General features: G+C 51.5%; 1 protein-coding gene across 2 annotated transcripts in view; it reads left to right on the top strand.

The window, feature by feature from the left end:
• Window positions 1-13,065, top strand: part of CHST11 (carbohydrate sulfotransferase 11) — a 260,020-nt gene that overhangs the window by 91,998 nt on the left and 154,957 nt on the right. The window lies entirely within an intron of this gene.

Here is a 13,065-nt window from a genome sequence, read left to right as displayed (position 1 = left end):
TCCAAGATGGCTCTCCACTACATCTGTACCCCTCCAAGGGCTGGTATGTCCTGGAAGTTGAGGTGGTGCTTCTGCTCACATGCCATTGGCTGGAGCTGGGTCATGTGACCTCCCCTCTGCAAGGAAAGGTGAGAACTCTAGTCTTTACTGCAAATGCCCAAGTGCCCTACTCCATATCTCATTCTATGTTAGAAAGATCAGATTTGGTGGCGGGCAAGTCAGGTGTCTGCCATAGCACAATGAAAGATTTCTGAACCTTGAAATGGCAATGATTCACAGGTCACTAGCAGCTTGAATTGGAAATGATTTCACTCTGCTGCAATCTGATAGAAACAATGCCCCAGATTTCCTGTTTTCTTGTTATTAAATGCCTCCTTGGTGCCAGCCACTGTGCATCACCACACAACTTCCAGTTAATCCTTATTGCAGTTTTATGAAGGATGTCCCATTTTAAGGCCCATTTTTGAGTTAGGGAGGCTGAGGCTGAGGAAGGATTTGAACTTGCGTCTGTGGGACTCTAGCCCTTGTACTGTCAGCACCTGATAGCGCTCCGCTCAGTCTTTAGTGCTTCTTCTGTCCTCTCCCTGCTCAAGGCCCCATTTCAAGGAAGTCTGTTGATGTGAAGAATGGCCCTGGGGGGTGGCGCAGCGGTTTGGTGCCTGCCTTTGGCCTAGGGCGCGATCCTGGAGACCCGGGATCGAATCCCATATCGGGTTCCCGGTGCATGGAGCCTGCTTCTCCCTCTGCCTATGTCTCTGCCTCTCTCTCTCTCTCTCTCTCTCTCTCTCTCTCTCTCTCTCTGTGACTATCATAAATAAATAAAAAAAAAATTTAAAAAAATAAAAAAAATTAAAAAAAAAAGGCCCTGGGGGTATTCCTTGCAGTCCTCTGTGTTGTCATCTACACAGAATGGAATCCATTGGCAAATCAATGGGGGCTTTCTGGGGTGGCCCCTTGGGTGGCTTGAGAGGGCTACTGGTCTGGAGAGGTAGACTGGGCAGGACCAGGAGAACTGGCTTCAGGTGGACAAATCAGCATAGGATTCAGGCTTTGAATCCCTCAGGGTTACCTGCAGTGCTATAAAAACAAGAAAATGAGGCCATGCCCCTGCTCCTCAGCCACCCTGACAAGAGGTAGTGCAGGGCCCACGCAGGGGCCAGAGCCTTTTCGTGGCCTGTCTGGGTCTGCTGGTCTCTGGCCCTCTGGACCAGAGAAGAACTTTAAAAGTCTCCTCTGGCTGAAGCAACTGTGTTTTCCTATTATTTGGCAAGTTGGTCGGGTTGAGGGTGTTGAATTCAGATACATTTGCATATTTCTCAATGATTTCAAATTAATTGCCCAGTGAAAGGTGACTGTACCCAGTCTGGTTGTAGCTTTTTAGAGCTCAAGGGGACTTTGGGCATTATTTATCCGACCTTTATCTCACAGAGGAAGATGCTAGAAGACCGGAGGGGTTACTTGGCTGACCCACGGTCACATAGCTAAGTCGCATCAGGGCTCCATCTTTGGACATCCTGCTTGAGCATGAGGAGGGACATTGCTTTGTGAATTCTCACACTTCCATTAGGCAAGAGAAGTGATGATTCATGGTGGCTGAGCATTTGTCTGCTTCCTGGAACCTTGAATTGTGGCATGGGCTCGAGAGGTATTTCTAGCTCTCTACTGTGTCTTTGCCTAACATTTTGGTGCCTCGGTTTCCCCCCTGTAAAGTGGCCATTTTAGGAATAGAACTCGCCTTGTAGAGAGTGGCTGTGTAGTTTAAATGGGTTGATAGCATTGATTGAGGCCACGTCTAAAGACTAGACATTCAACGTGTTACTCTCTCTTCCATCATAATCCTTTTCACGCTCCCTCATGGGATTCTGTGCTCATGAAAAAGCCCAGAGGTTTTTATCTTTTTCCTGCATTTGTAGTCTCTGAGTCACATCACAAGCTTAAAAACCTCTTTTGGTTTTACCTTGATTACCTCTGTGACTTTACGCAGGTTACATTCAATAATAGTACTTTCTTTTTCCACAGGTGTAATTCCAGCTTGTTCTAGCCATCCAGACTTGACTTTCTCCATGATTAGTTGTAGAATAGCCCCTCCCCCTCCCGGTCCCCTGTCTTAGGCTCTGTGTGGCCCATTAAAAATGGTGTTCTGGTTCTGGATTTGGTGGAAGGGCTTTCAATGTTTGTTCTTGGTGGGTTTTAGCACATGGGAAGGGGACTCTGGTGGCTGCATTGCGTTGTGAGTCAGGAAGGACACAGTGTAGGCTCTGCCAGACTTTGGGATGTGCAGGGGGCTGGCAGACATATCTTGTGGACTGCTCTCTCATTGGTGCCCAGTCACCTGCTGCATGAGGGATTCAGGGGGCCACTACTGAGGTGTGGGCAGAGGAAGTTCCCCAAACAGTCATGAGACCCTGCTATATGGAGGCACTGAGGTGGCATTGAAGATGAGGCTGACTCAGACAGGAGGGAGGTGTCCCACGTCCCAGGAATGCTACCCAGCAGGACCAGATCTCCCTCCAGCCTCCCCTCCTTCCTGCAGCTCTAAGGAGCAAGACACCCCAACACAGGCCTGTCTCCCCTGGGGGGGGGCTCCTCCATGTGTTTTCATGGTTCAGCTGATGCAATGTTTCCCTTTGCAGATTGGCCCATCTGGGGGGGTCACATGTGGCTTCCCACTGCGTAGCCACTCTATGCTCCCGATCTGATACAGTGGCTGGAGACACACGGGAAATAAATATATGTTGAAGGAATGAATGAACCGTGTGTTGCCTTGGGCAAGTCACTGAATCTTCCAGTGCCTCAGTTTCTTTCCTATAGAGATAATAGTATCTACTTCTTATTCTTAGTGTTGTTGAGAGGATTCAGTGAGATAGGAGTTCTAAAGTCTGAACCAGTGCCCAGTGGACAGCAGGGGTGCAAAACATTTAACTATTTTTATGATGTTGTTCCTGTCAGCCTTGACTGCTCAAAGCTTTTGGAGCCTAGTTCCCTCTCTAGGTTAAGCCCCATCAAGTCTTACACATTTTCTCCCCAAGTCAGCCTAAGGATGGGATTGTGCAGGATGGGAATCCGTTATCCTTTGCCAATGGATTATTTTTCCCCCCCAATAAGATGTTTGCCTTTCACCCTGGGGAGGGAGGTGGGGACTTGAGGCTTCCTGGCGGCCAGCAATGGCAGTAGTCAGAACCAGCCGTGGATGCCTCTGAGCTTCCATGCTGGAACAGACTCTGCAGACTGCCCTCTACAGCCCCCAGTTTTTTTAGGAGTAAATTGCCTACTGTGTGTTGCTTGTGGCTCAGAACAGGAGACTCGCTGCTACCAGCAGCGGAGGGATCTGCAGGCAGCAGGGACTGGACTAGGTTGGGGAGGTGGAGTGAATGTGTGAGGATGCCAGGGCCCTGAGGAATGGCTAATTCGGGCCCAGGACACTCTGTAGTTGCTGATTTGTTGTTCTTCCTGGCAGTCCCTTGAGATTGGGCAGCTGCCCAGGTCGTCTCTGAGAGACAAAGGAGCACAGCATACCATTCTCTTCTTAAGCAGTGGTAGCCTGTCCCCCAGCTGTGTGAATTCGAGGTGGGGAGTGGTTGCCGAGAAGTTGGGATAGAAACACCCACATGGACTGAATTTCTTGGAGGAATGGGATGGACAGCGTGGGGACTACATTCCTTTTTCTTTGTGTACCTTCTTTTGACTTTACTGTCTAGGGCCTGTCCACATTCCAGATTCTCCAACCCAGGCCCACCCCACCTACCACAGTATGCCTGGTCAGCATTGCTGCAGCACGGAAAGAATCAAACTCAGGGATACCTGGGTGGCTCAATTGGTTAAGCATCTGACTCTCTGTTTCAGCTCAGGTCGTGATCTCAGTCAGGGTTGTGGGATCAAGCCCCATGTCAGACTCTACCCTCAGCAGGGAGTCTGCTTGAGATTCTCTCTCCCTCTTCTCTTTGCCCCCCCCCCCTTCTCTGTCTCTCAAATAAATAAATCTAAAAAAAAAAAAAAAAAAGTAAAAAAGTACAGGGCTTGGAAGCCATTCATGGTTGTGTGATGTTGATGTCCTGACTCTGAGCCTGAAAGTCACTGCTGTAACAGGAATCTAGAATGTTCTCACAGACAGGTCTTGAGGTTTCACAGTTCTCATAAATCACTCCTTTCTCAGTTCCCTCTCTGAAGCACTGTCTTCAACTCCAGAGAAGTCATGATTTCACTTGTGTGAAATTCCCTTTTCTCTTTTCCTTTTAAACGTGCATTGAGGGCAGTCAGTCTGTAAAGTGAAAGGTGCATATAATGGAATTGCTTTTAGAGTCTCACAGAAGTTATAGTGACTCCACAGGCTGGCCAAGTTTCTGGGGAACCATTTCTCCATCCCCAAACCCCAGGTCCCACCGAGGAGAGCCCTCATGACCTGGGGCTTGTGGCACAGGCTTGCAGGGAGTGTGGGACTGGGTTCAGCGGGGTTCTTCTCAACACAAACAGCATATTTTTTCCTCTGATTGCAGTGGAAGGACTGCTTGGGGAGGCAGCTATGCCCACCACTGTGCCACTAGTGCTTACAAAGGTACAGCTTTGAATGCATGAGAGTGGCTTTTATATAATTCGGGGCTCAGAATGTTTGAACTAATAGGCCTTTAGAGATTTTTTAAAACCCCACTCCATTTGGGTTCAGATGATTATTCAGGATTATTCAGGAGAACTTTCGGGGCGGGGGGGGGGTGTCCTTTGGGCTGATCCAGATACTAACAGACACACTTCCCATCTCTCCTAGTGTGACCCCCTCACACATCACCAGTGGGCCCCAGCACCTTTCTCTGTGCTGAACCGGAATGGAGCCCTTAGAATCTGCCTCACCCTACCCAAGCCTGAGAAACCCTATACCTTTGCAGAGTCCTAAGTATCCAGCTCAAGGCAGCTCTTCTCGTTAGGTGAGCTAAAACATACACACATGTACACGTGTAAACACACATGTATGCTCTCACACACATATACATGCACATTCCTATATGTCTCTGAACTTTTCTTCCTATACCTTTAAATCTGAGGTTCTCCAGCAGGACCAATTTTCCAGAGACAAAATTTGCTGATGTCTTTAAATAAAGATATTGTAGCCACTTAAGCCAGCCACGTTAAAGCTGTGGGAGCCTTTGGGAAATTGAGTCACATGGGTCAGACTGGCCACGTCACGTGGGCCAGGCAAAATGTACCCAAGATTGAGGGTGACCAGCAAGCTGGGACATTTTGAGGTAGACAGGGAAGTACAATCACAGAATACCCTTGAGACTGAATCAGATCTGGCAGAAAAATGCAGTCTTTTCTTAGAAGGCAGAGAAAGGTTTATTTTCAGTGATTGGCTTCCCTTTGGTTAGAAGGGTGCTACCTGGGTGTGCAGGGCCTGCTGTCACCACTACCCCTTCCCTGCCTCCTTTGCCATTTTCTTAAATTTTTCATGACCCAGCTCCCTCCTGTAGGACACTTCCTCTGTGGAGTACCTGTAGCACCTCTGTTCTAGTTCAACTCCTGCTGAAAAATATTCTTTTTTTTTTTTTTTTAAAGAGTTTATTGATGAGAGACAGAGTGGCAGAGACCCAGGGAGAGAGAGAAGCAGGCTCCTTCAGGGAACCTGATGCAGGACTCCCTCCCAGGACCCTGGGATCAAGACCTGAGCCAAAGACAGATGTTCAACCAGTGAGCCACCCAGGTGCCCCCCAAATACTGTCTTATGTTGTGTTGTTCTGTCCGCAGTGAGACGTTCCCAAGCTCTCCTCGGGCACTAGCTCTCCCGTGACCCTTCTGCCTCCCTCCTGGAGGCAGTGAGCGAGTTTCCAGTCTGCAGTGGGGCTTCCCACGAGCTGGGTACAAGGTTTCAAGGCCTCCCAGGGCAGGTCACCACAGGGAAGGACCATTCTATATTCTGTCTGTTGCCTTTGCACACCAGGATTCAGAGGGTTGGGGGCTGGATGCCCAGGCTGCTTTTCGAGGCTGAGGGCTCCTTGCCTTCCCGCCTTGTGGATGCTTCTGTGCTTGGACTGGGGGTGGTGGTGGTGGTGGGTGGGAACGCCAGGGTCTCTGTCACTGCAGCTCACTGCTGCTCTGCTAACCGTCACCATGGAACAGCCAGACATACCGTACCAGTGGGCTTCTGTCTCGTGCTGTATGTGCATCAGCCCTTCTTTTCTGTCTCCTTAGCTCTCAGCCTTGCCACAGGATGGGGACAGAGGGGACTGGGACAGCAAACCTGGCCGATTTTAATTGAATCCTGCTTGCTTCACCTTCACTGATGAGCTACAAGCCAGGAACTGTGAACAGAGCTGGGTTGGGTGAGAGTGGCCTGTGGCTGGTTACCTAGTTGTTTTCCAGAACTTCAGATGTCATCTTGACATTTTACAAATATGACGGTGGTGACAATTGCTGCCAGGACCTCCCCTAGAGCTACAGTGACAGCAGCAAACTGTCATACTTTGCTATTACTTTGTGTGTTTCACATTATTAACTCACTTAAGGCTGAAGGCAGCTTGAGCTCCATTTTATTAGATGAACTAACTAAATCTCCGAGAGGTTAAGTAACTTGCCCAAGGTTACACAGGAAGTCAGAGGCAGAGCTGGGCATCTCAGGCAATGGGGTTTGATCATTTGCGTTCTTAACCAGTGTTCTGTACTGCCTTTACTGCCTTTCTCCTTCTAAAATAAAAATTGAAACCTACCCTTGGAGATCTTTACAATGAAAGCAGGTCATTAGCTCTTTAAGGCAGTGCTGTGTGATGTATGGAGCTACATTTATTAAGTATTTCCTTAGTAAGTACTCACAAGTGTACCACCTGCTCTTTTAAGTGCTCTTGGAAAGCTCCTTAATCCCCACAACAGCCCCGAGCAGCATTACTATTATTCCCACACGGATGAAGAAATTGAGGCGGGGGTGGAGGGAGGCCAGTAACCACGGTCCCAGAGCCAGGATGCGACAGAGCGCAGCTTGGAACCCACGAGCCTGGTTCCATGTTCCACACACCTAAGTAAAGGTACTAGTTTCTAAATGTAAACACAACAGACTTGTCAACCTGGTTATTCTGAGGGAATAAATCCTAGGGCTAGAGACCCTGCTGGAGTTACCTTGTTAGATAGCAGAGCTCAGTGCACGAGGCTCCTCGGGTTTTCAGAATGTTGTATATAATCCGAATGAAAGACAGCGGCAAATACAGTCTGTGGAACTGGTTTAAGGGGACCGTCCTCAGGGCCTGGGGACAGCATACTCGCATACTCACAGACTGACCTCTGAACTGTCCATTTTGAGCTGTTAGCTGTAAGGTCTAGAGAAGCGCGCAGAAGATGCCCGATTCGATCTTGTCCTTGCCCCGACCCGTCGCTCTGTCGCGGAGCCACAGCACCGGCCGTCGGGGCCCGCAGACCTGCTGGACTGAGTGGGGGCAAAGCTCACGCCCGGGAGGAGCCGACAGTGGAGCGGGGGGAGGATGTGGCCGTCGGCCCCGGTCATAGGGACGGCCGTGCGGGCGCTGGTGTGCGGGTCCCGCGGGCCACGCTGTGCTGGGGGCCCGAGGCCCGAGGCCCGAGGCCGGGGGGCGCTGTCCATGGTGCCTCATCACATCGCCTTACACCTGGCGGAAGGACGACATTGCGGAAGAAAGTCCGCAGTCAGAGCGGGGGCTGGGCCGCCTGCGCCGCCCACTCGCATTTGCCACACTGTGACCTGGGCCCCGGCTAACGTACCTGACGGGTGTGGTGGCCCCTGTGCGGGGGGTGCAATCGGGATCCCCCAATGTGGGTGCTCCCCCGGCTGGCCCCGCGCGCACACACGCCAACCGCACGCAGCACCCGCCAGCGGCACGCACACCCCCGCAGCACGCACGCACACCCACGCGGCACGCACGCACCCGCCGGCAGCACGCACACCCCCGCAGCACGCACGCACACCCCCGCAGCACGCACGCACCCGCCGGCAGCACGTACACACACGCCGGCAGCACGCACACCCCCGCGGCACGCACGCACACCCCCGCGGCACGCACGCACCTGCCGGCAGCACGCACACACACGCCGGCAGCACGCACACCCCCGCGGCACGCACGCACCCGCCGGCAGCACGCACACACACGCCGGCAGCACGCACACCCCCGCGGCACGCACGCACCCGCCGGCAGCACGTACACACACGCCGGCAGCACGCACACCCCCGCACACACGCCAACCCCATGCCCGCACAACGCCGGCCGGCCCCGCGCACATACACGTTGGCTCCACACGCAAAGGGTTAAGTTCCATGGGAGTCGGGCCGAGGTGCCTCCTCCCTCGCGCACGCCAGGTCTGGTCTCTCTCCGTCGCTGTCACAGCCTTTGTTGTCTTGTTGTCGAAGAGAAAGTTGACTCATTTTTAACAGCCAGCCAGCTTTCTTCTCCTCCTAGTCGGTGTGTGAGCAGGTGGGGGCTTTTCACCGTCTGTGACACCCGCTCTGCACTTCCAGCCTTTGCGAGCTGTGCAACCTACCGCAAACCACATGCCTCCTCTGTCCTGTCCACACACACACACACACACACACACGGCGGGAATTGAGCTGGCTGGTGCTGGGCCGGGTGACCTCAGAGGTCGCAGGCCAGGCATCGAGTGTTGGGCACTCGATGGAGGCGGAGTGCAGGTCCGTGCCCTTCAGGAGGCCGCGGGTTTAGGAGGAAAGGCCACAGCATGGACGTCTTGGCCCGCTGCGGTGTGCTGAGAGCTCGGGCGTGGCCCCAATGCCCTGCTTTCCCAGGACTACCTTGTCTCATCCTGGGAACACCCCGTGAGCTGAGGATGCTTCCCAACGTTCATTTGAGGGATGAGAGAGAAGGGGGTAGCGGGAAAGGTGAGTTGGCCCAGGTCGCACAGCTCGTGGGTGGGGGACCCGGCAGTCTGCCCGCAGAGCACAGAGAACGTCATTCGTGGGATACCTACCTTGCGCCACAAACGAGCGCCCGCAGCCGTGCTGTCCTTTGGTGTCCACGAAAGGATGGTTTTGTCAGAAGGCCATGGCTCATCGAGGGTCACATGGTGGGAGGTGACAGCTTGAGACTGATACCAAGGTCTGTGATTCTAGAACCTGCGGTTTCCAGCCCCTGGGCTCTGTCCTTTGCCGTCACAGCAGGGCAAGCTGTAGTATCAGACCCAGCCACTTGGTGTAGAATAAGAGAGGCAGATCTGAGAATGACTCCAGGACCACGGACCTAAGGTGGGAGGAGCCCTGGGTGCCTGGGTTCCAGGTTTCCCCTGAGTGGATTCAGTCAAGTGTTTTCTGAGCGTTTGGCAGGGGCCAGGCCCTGTTGTCACAGTAAGGAGGACAGGGGGACCCAAGAGCTTCAGGCTCAAGGGGACAGGGCTGGTGCTCTGAGGAAACCCACACAGGATAATGGGATCAGGGGATGCTGGACATTGCCTCCATCAGGCGGGGATGCGTGAGCCACAGCCCCAGTGAAATGTAGCTGAAGAGGATCATGGCTGAGGCAACTGAGAAAGCGAAGAAAGTTCCAGAAGTGAGGATGGCTTGACAGAGGGAAAAGAAATCACTGGATGTGTTCTGGGATCTGTGAGTCGTTCTCCGTGGCCTTTGATGCGGTGACGTGGAGCATAGTCCGCAGGCCTTCCTGTCAGACACCCAGCTACCGTGTGACTCCCTTCCTTCTGAGAGTCTGCTCTGGAAGCAGCAGGGTTGGGCCCCTTCCTTTATCCAAAGGCCACGTCCTTCCCTCTGTCAGCAGCGCTCAATAATTATTGATGGAAGTATCCCTTGGCCTCTTGCCTGGAGAGACTCACATTTGAAGTCAAAAGGCTGGCTTCTCACATCCATTCTTGTCACCTCTAAGGCAAAGGGCCATGACTTATAATCACAGGGTGGACGGCATGCATGCATAGATTTTGTGTTTCAATGACACGAGTGTGAAAGTTGTCGTCTCTTAGATTTGTTCCCTCCCAAGCACATCTACAAGCAACATATCCATAAATACAAGGATCGTTAACACTTAAGTGCTTTGTGCGTGCATCTTGGTGGTTGAGCTCTTGGTTTGCATTGCCCAGGTAGCGCAGATAAGAACCTTGTGAAATGCATACTGTTTTTGTTCCCACTTTACAAATGTGGAAGCTGAGGCCAAGAGAGGTGGACTGTAAAGAGCCCAAGGTCACACGGTTGGGACAACAGCCCTAGGAGGCAGCAGGGCAGGTATCATCAGGCCCATTTTACAGTCTGAAAGCCTGAGGCTCGATGATGAGGTGGCTGTGTGCGGAGAGAGTTGGCCCTGGAATCTGGGCATTCTGGTTCTAGCTGATGGTCTGTCTACCAGCAGTGGGAAAGGCAGGAGAGCAGTTCAACGTGTGCCTTGCCCTGACTTGTTCCAGGACTCAAAGTCAAGGGCTTCCTTGAAACTGAGAGAGAGCACCAGGCAGCCTTACCTGGAGACTAGGAGCTGCCAGCAGTCCCTGTGGCCACATGCCTCTGGGTATTTCCAAAGCCTCTGCAAGGACTGTGTCTGATTTGCTACCCCCTTCTCATTGCTCCCAGACCCTTTAATGCATCCTAAATCCCCCTAAGTTACCTGGGATGCTCTTAAAAGGGCAAACCTTTGGGTCTTGAGATAGACTTATCAAATCAGGATCTTGTTTGGAGGGGGGCGTGGTGGGGAGTGTCCTGGAATCTGCATGGACCTCACCCTAGGTGGTCCAGAGGAGTGGTCAGGTTGGAAAACCACCTGGCTAGGCCTTGGTATGGAGACCCCAAGATGGGTGGAGATGGCTGTGGATTCACTTTAAGGTTTCAGGCATGATGCTTGAACAAAGGCCCATAGTTACTCTGGCGAGAGCAGAGGCTATTACCATCAGGCCCAGACATTTTGGGGACATGCTAGAAATAGTTCACTGGCTGAGCATTTCTATTTTGCATCAGTGTGATTAGGTGTGCCTGGGGCTGCACCCTAAATTCTTTTTGTTGTTTGTTTCTTTGATATTTCTTAAAAAACATTGTGGTAAAATGCACATAACATGAAATCTGTTTCAGCCATTTTTAGGTGTATAGTTCAGAGGCATTAAGTACATTCACACTGTTGTGCATGCAGCCCAACCCAGGGGTCCCATAGGAAGACAGCGCCCAGCCCATTTAGGTGCTTAGTACCTGCTTTCAGGTGACAGTAGGGTGGTCGGGGATTATTGGGATGATAGGTAAATCATTACCCATTGGGTAGGCATCCGCACCCCTGACTTTCTTACGATCAAATTAACTTCGGTCTGAGATGCTGGTCAGGGAGATGCTGGTAAGCTATGTTTAATGCTCAATTTCTATTTCTGAGCCCAGGCAGGATGATGAGTTCATTGTCTGGTCAATGCCAAGGGCAGCTTCCCCTTCTTCTCACAGCTGCCCCGGCAGGATAGAGGATACCTCTGTGAAAGATCCCAGTTTCCCTCCAATGGGTGTGTTGGGAAGAGGCAACCCATGGCTGTGACTGGGACTGAAGTTTTCTAATGCTGCTGGCTCAAGACTGACCTGGTTGAGAACCAGACAAATGGGCCTTTTTATATTTAAGAGTTTTCTTTTTGACTGTGTGTTGACAAAAGATCTGTAGACAATCTTCTTATACATTTCTCACTGCTGACTTCATACGTATAAGAGTGCTTACAACCCATTTACATTTTTTGGTGCATTTGTGTTTATTTCTGTGGTTACCATGCTCTGAGGAGACCACAAAAGCTGGCCTGTTCGTTGGTGGAGCGCATTGCCAGTGGAATTCTGGTGAACCTCACAGCAGTGGAGGGGAGAGCCCTGGAGCAGCCAGTGGGCTGAGAGTTACCGAAGTATTGAATTTTGCAGCTGGAAGGGATCTTATATAAAGCAACCCCCCTAATTAAAGGTGGGGATATTGAGACCCAGAAAGGGGGAGTGTCACCAAAGTCACACCCCCCTAGTGAAGAACTCAGCCCCAAACACTGGCTTCCTGGTCTCCAGCCCACTGTCTTTAACTGCACCAGAAGTTCCTTGTCCTTGGGACTCTGGCTTCCATCAACTAGATGGCTTGCGTGTAATAAACCTAAAGATAAGTTTTCCTGAATCAAGCGGTCTTTCCAAATTCATTTATATATTGTGTGGCTTCTCTGTGTTTCTTCTCCTTTATTTGTGTAGAATCAAGCTTTGCTAAAAAAAAAAAAAAAAAAAAAAAATTTGCTGCTGCTTTTTTTTTTAAGATCTTATTTATGTATTCACGAGAGACACAGAGACAGAGACATAGGCAGCGGGAGGAGAAGCAGGCTCCATGCAAGGAGCTGGATGTATCCCGGGACCCTAGGATCATGCCCTGAGCTGAAGGCAGACACTCAACCATTGAGCCACCCAGGTGCCCCTCAAGCTTTGCTTCTGAGCAGACCTTTCTCTTTGAGTTTCTTTCCCAAGATCTTGATCTCTCTGATTGCATCTTGGAGCTCCGTGCCTCTGTTCTGATGAGAGCCCTGGGTACATGGGGCCCTCTGGCCAGGGTGACAGCACAGCTGGTCGAAAGCTTTCTGGCTTTCAACTTCCTGGCAAGGCCTCTCCTTTCCCAGAAATCTGAAGTGCCATCTGATAGTCCCTGTTCTTTCAGTCCGGGGAGGGATTGACCGTAAGCTCCAGAAAGAACTCAGTAGAACTGTCTGTGGTAGACATTCTAGAGGGGTGAACAGGTAGCTGGCTCCATTCCTTGGGAGATAGACCAGACCCCTCACCCTCCTGAGTAAAAGCTAGGAAGCTTCTGGGCCCTTAGGACTCAGTTACCCTGGCTAAAAAGGCTGATTAGTTAATTGATGGAACACTGAATGGCTGTTGAGGTGCTAGTCCCCTGCCCCCACCCCCCTTGGAGGTTCGAACAGGAATCTTGGCCTCCTTTTTTTTTTTTTTTTTTTTTAAGATTTTATTTATTTATTCACAAGAGACACACACAGAGAGAGAGAGAGAGAGGCAGAGACACAGACAGAGGGAGGAGAAGCAGGCTCCATGCAGGGAGCCCAAAGTGGGACTCATCCCAGGACTCCAGGGTCAAGCCCTGAGCCAAAGGCATATGCTCAACCACTGAGCCACCCAGG

The sequence above is a fragment of the Nyctereutes procyonoides genome, unplaced genomic scaffold (assembly GCF_905146905.1).
Source record: "Nyctereutes procyonoides isolate TBG_1078 unplaced genomic scaffold, NYPRO_anot_genome, whole genome shotgun sequence".
NCBI lineage: Eukaryota > Metazoa > Chordata > Mammalia > Carnivora > Canidae > Nyctereutes > Nyctereutes procyonoides.
This window is presented reverse-complemented; position numbering and strand designations above follow the sequence as displayed.